The 10,233-nt window shown below is 47.0% G+C and overlaps 1 long non-coding RNA gene across 1 annotated transcript; it reads right to left on the reverse strand.

The window, feature by feature from the left end:
• Window positions 1-5,186: 5,186 nt before the first annotated feature.
• On the reverse strand, window positions 5,187-5,647 carry LOC119273737. Its single transcript, XR_005134957.1, has 2 exons — window positions 5,536-5,647; window positions 5,187-5,429 (listed from the first exon to the last, which is right to left on the reverse strand). It is a non-coding gene; the product is annotated as an uncharacterized LOC119273737 (long non-coding RNA).
• Between the last annotated feature and the right edge of the window lie 4,586 nt (window positions 5,648-10,233).

The following is a 10,233-nucleotide window of genomic DNA, read 5'->3' on the forward strand; positions in this document are numbered from 1 at the left end:
CGGGCAGCACCTGGAGAATCGGAGGAGGACAATTACATGCCTCTCTCCGAATACGAGGTGAGCCTCGGCGACAAAGAATTTATCATGCTTGAGGATCCTGTCGAGCAGGAGCGCTTCAAGCGCCGGCTTACGGCCACACCAAATAGCCTGAAGAAAAAAGCAACAACAGCTTCAAGCTGATCAAGATCTGCTAGCAAACAGATGGACCGAAGTCCTTGCGGCCGAGGAATACGGACTTGAGCGCCACTCCAAGAATTACCCAAAGCACAGGTTGCTACCCCACCTCGAGGAGGAAGCATTGAAACCTACATCACCAGTGTACGATGCGGCTGACCGGCCACCTCGTGGCCGAGCCGGAGAGGCATTTTGGCCTGAAGTTCAGCCTGCACCCCGCCGCCACTCAAACAAAAATACCAAGGCCCGGGGCAACACACGGGACCTGCGAGACGTATTGGAAAACAAGACAAAACATGCAAGATCCATCTACGGATCACGGGGGCACACACCAATACACGACGATGATCGTCACGCCGGATACATTAAAAGCAAATCCGGCCGAGCCGGACACGGCAGACAAGACTCGTATGAACCACGTCGCGATATAGCCTGGCACACAGGCGCCGCACACCCCTTATGCTTCACTGATGAAGTAATGGATCACGAATTCCCAGAAGGGTTTAAACCCGTAAACATTGAATCATACGATGCTACTACAGACCCCGCGATATTGATAGAAGACTTCTTCCTCCACATTCATATGTCCCACGGGGATGACCTATATGCCATCAAGTATCTCCCGCTCAAACTCAAAGGGCCGGCTCGGCATTGGCTCAATAGCTTGACGGCAAACTCCATAGGAAGTTGGGACAACCTGGCAGAGGCATTCCTAGACAATTTCCAGGGAACTTACGTGTGACCGCTGGACGCTGACGATTTAAGTCATATAACTCAGCAGCCAGGAGAATCGGCTAGGAAATTCTGGACCCGGTTCCTAACCAAGAAGAATCAAATTGTCGACTGTCCGGATGTAGAGGCCTTAGCAGCATTTAAGCATAATATCCGTGACGAATGGCTCGCCCGGCACCTTGGCCAAGAGAAGCCAAAATCCATGGCATCCCTCACGACACTTATGACCCGCTTTTGTGCGGGCGACGATAGCTGGTTGGCTCGTAGTACCAATACAGCAAGCAAACTTGGCATATCACAAGCCAGGGATAGCAATGGCAAACCACGACGCAACAAACAAAAGTGCCGCAAATATGGTGAAAACGACAAAAAATACGGCAGTTAATGCCGGGTTCAGGGGCTCAAAGTCCGGTCAGCGGAAAGGGCCGCCCAAAAATACAAATCCGGGTACATCCAGTCTGGACCGCATACTCGCTCGCCAATGCCAAATTCATGGCACCCCAGAAACGGTAGCCACCCATACCAACAGAGAATGTTGGGTCTTCAAACAAGCCGGCAAGGCAGGCGCCAAAAACGTAGAGGGGTCTCAAGGCGACGATAGCGACGAAGAGCCCAGATCGCCGAACACAGGAGGGCAAAAGAAATCCCCCCCCCTATTCAATCAGTGAATGTGGTAAATACCACCCAAATTGCCCACTTGGACCAGAGATGAACCCTTAGGGACGGCGGCTCAACGGAACTCGCCGTCCCACAATATAAGCTAGGGCCGGTCACCTTCAACCGCACGGATCGTCCGTTTAACGCCAATCGGGACAATCCAGCCACACTAATCCTCGACCCAATCGTAGACGGGTTCCACCTCACTCGAGTCCTTATGGACGGAGGTAGCAGTTTAAATCTGCTTTACCAGGACACAGTGCGCAAGATGGGCATTGATCATTCAACAATCAAGCCCACTAAATCCACTTTTAGAGGCATCATACCAGGTATGGAGGTTAGCTGTATAGGCTCCATTTCCCTCGAGGTAATCTTCGGATCACCAGAAAATCACCATATCGAAGAGTTAATCTTCGAAATCGCCCCTTTCCGCAGTGACTATCAAGCACTGCTCGGGCGAACCGCGTTCGCTCGATTCAACGTGGTGCCACATTATGCCTACCGTAAGCTCAAATTGCCCGGTCCACGTGGAGTCATCACGGTTCATGGCAGGCCCAAACCTTCCTTCGGCACCAACAAATACATCACTGCCTTAGCAGCAGGAACAACGAGCAGCACCTTGCAGCCGAACCTCGAGTCGACGCCCCGGCTCCCGGACACCGTCAAGGGGCTCCGAACTACTTCGCGGAAGGATACCCCCGCTCGTCCCGAGCTCAACTAAACACTCCGGCGAAGGCCATGACATGCCGAACTCAGCGGTTCAACCGCCCTAAGGCACACAAACTTTTCTTCTATTTCCTTCGCAGGTTCACCTTTGCACCGACCAGGACAGACTCCACAGAGGCAGCTCGAACGCGTTAGGGGATCCTTAGACATTCCCCGCAGCGAACGTCCGGCCACAATACGGATCCGCACTCAACCTCTTCCCCCTGGTCACAGCAGGTTCTGCTATCACAGCTCTTTTTTTATCACATTACTTGTACCCATACGCATAGACGTATTATTCAAATACGACATGTGGATTTATATGACGTTTACCTGCTATTTATTTCTTATCGAAATCATTTCGTCAAATAGCATCCGTACACAGCGATATGCCTTAAATATGCCAGGGGCTTCGTTTCCCCGTAACACGGCAATAACAGTCCGAACACCTTCATGGAAGTTCGGCACCCCGAACTTATAGCATTATATGCATCAGCTCCGAATCATGTCTTGGGTCAATAGTTGGGTTTGCCCGGCTCCCATGTTTTGGTACCTTACGTTCCGCTATATCGGCTAAGGTAGCACTGGGAGAACTACTGTGATTGTGTCCCGGTTCTTCCGGATGAGCACCTCAGTAGAGAAAACCGAAAACTGACTGTCATGATACGGCGAGAGCTGGTCAGTTGTTCGAGCAGTCACAAAATCTTTAAAGATTTCTCCCGCATAATTACATATCCAATGCAGCGTGCGATGGGTCGGCTTTTTCTCCGATCAGGCACTTATAGGGCCCCTAGTACGGTCTTCCGAACACAAGGGGCTGCGCCGACCATACTAAAGCTCCTATGGCTAAGTGAGAGCGATAAAGCCCTATAGTCCGATTACCTGGTTCGTTGTGCTGAGCACCTCCTTCAAAGGACCCAAAACTGGGATAAAGAGTGCTCAGGTTTATCCCGAACAGCCTCATACTTCTTATGTGGGGGCAGAAGCCGACGACTGGCCAACTCTTAGCCTTAACATACAAACGGCCGCACAGGAGGGTAAACTTTTATATAACAGGCGACATATAAACGACCTTGTTCAAACATTACAAAGGACAACATGATCGGCGTTCATGGAAATATAATGTCCTTGGTACATAGCTCCGCTGCAAGGTAGGATCCTTTCAGGACACTTTTATAATACAATTCGGGCTTGCGGTGCTCGTTCCCCTCTGGCGGTCCCTCGGTTACTAGCTTTTCAGCATTCATCTTCCCCCAGTGCACCTTTGCGAGGGTGAAAGCCATTCGCGCTCCTTCTACACATACCGACCGCTTGATGACGTCAAGTCGAGGGCAAGCGCTTACAAGCCGCCTCACGAGCCCGAAATAGCTGCTTGGAATCGGCTCGGCAGGCCATAGCCAGATAACCATATCTTTCATGGCTAGTTCCGCCGCCTTATGTAGTTCGATCAACTGTTTCAGCTGACCGGCAAAAGGCACCGGATAATTCGGTGCCAAATACTGCGACCAAAAGAGCTTATCGGCGGTGTTCCTTCCTCCGGTTCGATAGAATTGAGCAGGATCTGATATACTGTGAGGTAGCTCAGCAAATACACCTAAGAAGTCCGGATTCACAATCATAAATATAGTTTTCCCTTCAAATACTTACTTTACATGGGAAAAGCCTTACCCGCCGCGATCTCCCTCGCCTCCTGGATCCCCTGCAGGGCGCTTTGGGTTTCCCCCCAGGCGTCGCTCGTGGCTTGATGCGCCTTGGTGACTTCAGACTCTTTTTCCGTTAAACTCAGCTCCAAGGCCTCGCGTTTACTTACGGCCTCTTACATCTCTTGCTCAGCTTTAATAACTCTGGCTTCGTGTTACTCACGAAGAGTCCGCTCCATGACTGACTTTTTCTCGGCTCGGCAACGGCCCTTCCGCGAGTTCTGCCCAAGACGATTGGGTAGTTTGTTTCCTAGCTAGCCTCCACCAAAAGCATCCGGGAATACTTGCACGGCAACATCGTCGAGGTAGAGGGCTGCGTCAACATCAGAGTGACTTCTATCATCTTGTACGGAAGATATAATGGAACTGATTGTGTTAGTTGTAAGTGCTGGTGATATCTAACATTTATTCTTTATGGCAGTGTCAGCTAGAGGGCTGATGGTGCGCATGTCATTCATTCAGACCGCTCCTGATCAAGATATCCGATGCATTGATTGAATCAGAGACACCTAGAGTCCTTCTGGAGGTATATCCAATGATTATTATCAGAACGAGAACAACCCTAATTGGTTTAATCGCAGTGATGAAAAATCCTCAGGCTGATGTAACCTGTCGAGGATTCCCCTCACGTCGGAGTTTGTTACAGTGACGTATGAGTCTACGAAGACTAATTATAAAGGAACTTTGATAGCTAGATGTTCACCACCCACTCCGGCATGTGAGGTGCCACCATAGTGAAGCTCCAAAGATTACGCTACCAGCATGGTGCTTTTTAGTTTTGATCTAGTCTTCCTAGATGGATCCCGATGCTTGGTTCAAATGGGACAAAACCAGGTACTAAGAGCATGAGGGGTCGTGCTAGCTGTAATTCTTGCGTGTCGGTAACTGCACACACATACCATCAATCTCTCGATTCCCATGTGTTATGGGATGTTTCAAGGGAAGAGTGTTTCGGACCATAGTTCAGTTGTGGTGTACACTTTCTAACACTAAACCGACTTGTTGGCCACACGGAGAAATATATACTTCCTCTTGATGTTCTCAACGCATCTGAAAAGCACCTGAAAGAGGAGTGTCCGAACAATAAGCTTCGTTTACTCATGTCGTGTAGATTTGTTTCTAAACTTGTGAATCGCGAGGCCATGCAAACACAAAAGAACCAAATTTAAGATCACACATGACCAAAACAAATAAAACACCCGAATTTGGAGGTCACTATAGTTTATCGCAAGCATGTTGCGAAAGGACTTTATTACCGGATCACATCATTATCCGTTGCCTTACATGATGGTTTAGTGCAACTCTAAACACATACGATGCAGTAACAAGTTTCCAAGGTTATGCCTGTGATCCTACATACCACATGCAGGACGTCATCTCCCCACGACTTCTGGCAAGCACTTTGGCAAGTTGCTTTTGTGCAATCGGGGCTCGTAAAAGAAGCTTCCTGCCTGCACTGCTCTGTAAACAAGAACACACATCATTGAAAGATATCCAAATTGTGAAACGTCCTAATAAATTCATGATGTTTAGCTGACAATATAGTGACCTCCAAATGGCTTCTTACCAACATGAATGGAGTTTCCTAGCTGCAGAATCAACATGAGGCAAAGAAGAATGGCTTTCGACTCCATAAGGTCAGATACAAACTTCTTATTCCCGTTTCTCTTTGGGCGTCCAGAAGTATTCTAGATTGTATCTCTATATATAGACTTGTAGCTAGACGCTATTCATTTCTATCTCACTCAAATATGATACAAAATATCTCACCGTATCAATGAACTTAATTCGCGAAATTTAATTGTATCATTAAGAGGGTTTCCACTTATTGTCAATGTAGCCTCTATTAACATTTATGTCAATATAAATTTGGGATATATTCTTAATTAATTAGGACCACTAAATGTGATATTATCAAATCTAGTATTTAATAGCATATCATTTGAATACTACTCCCTCCGTCACGGTTTAGAAGACACAGTTAAATTTGCGTGCGTTTTCACAATAGACAAGGTTTAGGGTGCATTGCATTTATTTCTAGTAGCTAATTAGTACTTCGATATACTATTTCTAAATGCATGCGTAGTGTGAATGCTATTTTTTAGCCTATCTCACAACCAATAGATAACTACCTAGGTCCCAGAGAATTTCCAAGCGCGCCTTCTAAACCGTGACGGAGGGAGTATCACATTGGGCATTGTACGTACTGACAAAGATTGACCATCACTTGGCAAAATTTCTTCCTCTTTTGCTATTTGTCAGACAATTGAATTTTTTCTACCTGTTCAGTCAAATCTAGTGACATTGTTTCAAGATGGTTTATGATATGTCCATGGATGGTTCAGTGTATTTGTCTGATACTATTTGTTCTCTCAGTTCATTTCCTCCATTTTCTTTGCTCATTGACAGCACGCTGCATTCACCAAACATGCTTCCAGCACGCACATGCATGGATGAAATGGCTGCCAATTTTGGTTTGTGGCTGTGTGTTGTTGATGTTAACCTTGATGTTTTCTGCTAGTTTTTCTTCAATTTCCCTTATTTCTTCAGTAGATACATGTTCCCGGCTGGACCACCAGATCTGAATGTTGACTGCATGGGCCAGAAGCTTATTGCATTCCTGCTCTGGCCGAACATTGTTTTAGCTTGTTTAGTACTTTAGTTAACTTTAGACCCGGCACGATCCGACCTTGTGGGATGGCACGCGCAACTATCGGGTTGTGGCGAATTTCCTGTTGATTCAGTTAAGGGATGGAATAAGGAATGACTAGAAATGACGCAAGTTTTACACGTCATAAAAACCTCTCTGTTATTGTGACTGTGTTCGTGCTTTATTTTTCTTCAACCGTGTGTGTGCTTTGTGTTTTTCAAAGAAAGAAATTCAGAGATAGAGAGCGTATATCAATACATATCGTAAGCTTGCAAGAAAACGACTAAGGAGTTAGTCATGAGGTGATGTATTACGGAACAAGTAAAGAGACTTGCCGGTACCGAGATTGAACTAGGCATAAAGATACTGACGATTGAATCTCGGGAAAGTAACATACCAATGGACAAAGGGAATTGTATATGTTGTCATAACGGTTCGACCGATAAAGATCTTCATAGAATATGTAGGAGCCAGTATGAGCATCCAGGTTCCGCTATTGGTTATTGACCGGAGAGGTTTCTCGATCATGTCTACATAGTTCTCGAACCCGTAGGGTCCGCACGCCTAACGTTCGATGACGATATAGTATTATATGATTTATGCGATTTTGGTGATCGAATGTTGTTCGGAGTCCCGGATGAGATCACAGACATGACGAGGAGGGTACCAGATAAATATAGGGTCACCGGAAGGGGTTCCGGGCACCCCCGGCAAAGATATGGGCTTAATGGGCCAAGGGAGGAACAGACCAGCCCACAAGGGGCTGGTGCGCCCCTCCACCGGGCCGGGTAGCCCTAGGGAAAGGAAAGGGGGGAGGGCAAGTCTCTCCTTCCTTCCCCTCCTCAAGGGAGAAAGGAAAGGGGGGGCGCCACCTCACCCTTCCTTCCCCTGGCACCTATGCAAGGAAGGGGGTGACCTAGGGCAGGAGCCCAAGTGGGATTTGGCCCCACTTGTGGCGCCCCTTGGCCTCTCCCCTCTCCCTCCCACCTATATACATGAGGGGGGGGCACCTAGCACACGCAACATCAATTGTTAGCCGTTTGCGGCGCGCCCTCCACAGTTTACACCCCCGATCATATTCTCAAGGTCCTTAGGCGAAGCCTTGCGCGGATCACTTCACCGACACAGTCATCACGCCGTGGTGCTAACGGAACTCATCTACTTCCTCGGCATCTTGTTGGATCAAGAGGACGAGGGACGTCACCGAGCTGAACGTGTGCAGAACTCGGAGGTGTCGTACGTTCGGTGCTTGATCAGTCAGAGCTAGAAGAAGTTCGACTACATCAACCGCGTTGTCAAACACTTCCGCTTACGGTCTAGGAGGGTACGTAGACACCCCCCCCCCTCATTGCTATGCATCTCCATGGATAGATCTTTCCGTGTGCGTAGAATTTTTTTGGTTTTGCATCCAACGATTCCCAAAAGTGGCATCATGAGCCAGGTCTATGCATAGATGATATGCACAAGTAGAACACAAAGAGTTGTGGGCAGTGATAGTCATACTTCTTACCACCAACGTCTTATTTTGACTCGGTGGTATTGTGAGATGAAGCGGCCCTGACCAACCATACATGTCCACGCACATGACACCGGTTCCACCGACAGACATGCAACTAGTTTTGCATAAAGATGGCTGGCGGGTGTCTGTTTCTCCTACTTTAGTTCAATCAAATTTGACTGCGGCCGGTCCTGGAAGAAGGTTAAAACAGCAAACTTGATGAAACACCATTGTTGTTTTATGCGTAGGTAAGAACGGTTCTTGCTAGAAGCCCGTAGCAGCCACGTAAAACTTGCAACAACAAAGTAGAGGACATCTAACTTGTTTTTGCAGGGCATGTTGTGATGTGATATGGTCAAGACATGATGTGATAAACGTTATTGTATGAGATGATCATGTTTTGTAAGATATCTAACAATTGACAGGAGCCTTATGGTTGTCTCTTTATTATATGAAATGCAAACGTCATGTAATTGCTTTACTTTATCACTATGCTTTAGCGATAGTTGTAGAAGCAATAGTTGGCGAGACGACCACGACGCTACGACGGAGATCAAGGTGTCGAGCCGGTGACAATGGAGATCATAACGATGATTTGGAGATAGAGATCAAAAGCACGAGAGGAGGATGGCCATATCATGTCACATATTTTGATTGCATGTGATGTTTATCTTTTTTGCATCTTATTTTGCTTAGTACAGTGGTAGCATTATAAGATGATCCCTTCACTAAATTTTAAGGTAAAAGTGTTCTCCTTGAGTATGCACTGTTGCTACAGTTTATCGTGTTGAGACACCACGTGATGATCGGGTGTGATAGGTTCTGCGTTCACATAGAACATGTGCAAGACAATTTTGCACATGCGGAATACTTGGGTTAAACTTGATGAGCCTAGCATGTACAGACATGGCCTCGGAACACTGAAGACCAAAAGGTGAGACGTGAATCATATAGTAGATATGATCAACATAGAGATGTTCACCATTGATGACTACCCCATCTCACGTGATGATCGGACATGGGTTATTTGATTTGGATCACGTATTACTTAGATGAATTGAGGGATGTCCATTTAAGTGGGAGTTCTTAAGTAATTTGATTAATGAAACTTAATTTATCATGAACTTAGTCCTAATAGTATTTTCATATCTATGTTGTAGATCATTAGCTCGTATATTGTTCCCCTGTTTTTATTTTTGATATGTTCCTAGAGAAAAACTAAGTTGAAAGATGATAGTACCAATAATGTGGACCGTGGAGTCACTGCAAAAGATGACAGAAGACAGATGGCCTGTGGAGTCGCTGCAAAAGATCATGCTACCGAACACAAAAAAAGTTGGCCGGGGACGTAGACATCTCCGTGGCTGATGCCGCAATTGATCTCCAGATGAGCCATCGATCCTTCTGGTGACCACACAGCGGAACTCTCCATGAAAGCACCAGTGTAGGTGTGAAATCCGGAAAACATCGGGGTAGGGGGTCCCGAGTTGTGAATCTCGGATCAATGGGAACAGGAACATGGGAGACAATGTTTACCCAAATGCGGGCCCTCTCGATGGAGGAAAAACCTACATCCTGCTCTTGTTTATATTAATGGAGATGTATCAAGTACAGAGTAGATCTACGTTGAGATCGTAAGAAGTGATCTAACTCTAGGGCTAGGTGAATGTGATTGTGATTCATTCCCCACTACGGGCTAAATACCTTCGCTTATATACACGCCAGGTAGGGCATCTAGGTTACATGGTAGGTATCCAGAGGATCGCATGGAGGCGGTAAGGGATGTCTTGTAGTATACGCCAAATCTTTGGCAGGCACAATCTTGACCCCGTAGGCATGCAGGTTCCGGAGTCTTCCTTAATGAGGATGCGGGTCTACCTGCCCAGCCCGAGGACTATGGGCCGACCAGGTTAGTACCCCCTAGTCCATGACACCATCAATAGGGATTTCGGCATATCGTTTTTAATCCCTACTCCACTCCACTGACATTCTAAGCTACCGCCTCTCGTGACCCCTTGGCTGGTGCCGATGGCCATCGATCCTCCGGTGTACAGGCCAACTCCATGCCACCCCGGTGATACTTTTCAATACCATTCGATCGCAACAATGAAAGATGG

The sequence above is a fragment of the Triticum dicoccoides genome, chromosome 3A (assembly GCF_002162155.2).
Source record: "Triticum dicoccoides isolate Atlit2015 ecotype Zavitan chromosome 3A, WEW_v2.0, whole genome shotgun sequence".
Classification (NCBI taxonomy): domain Eukaryota; kingdom Viridiplantae; phylum Streptophyta; class Magnoliopsida; order Poales; family Poaceae; genus Triticum; species Triticum dicoccoides.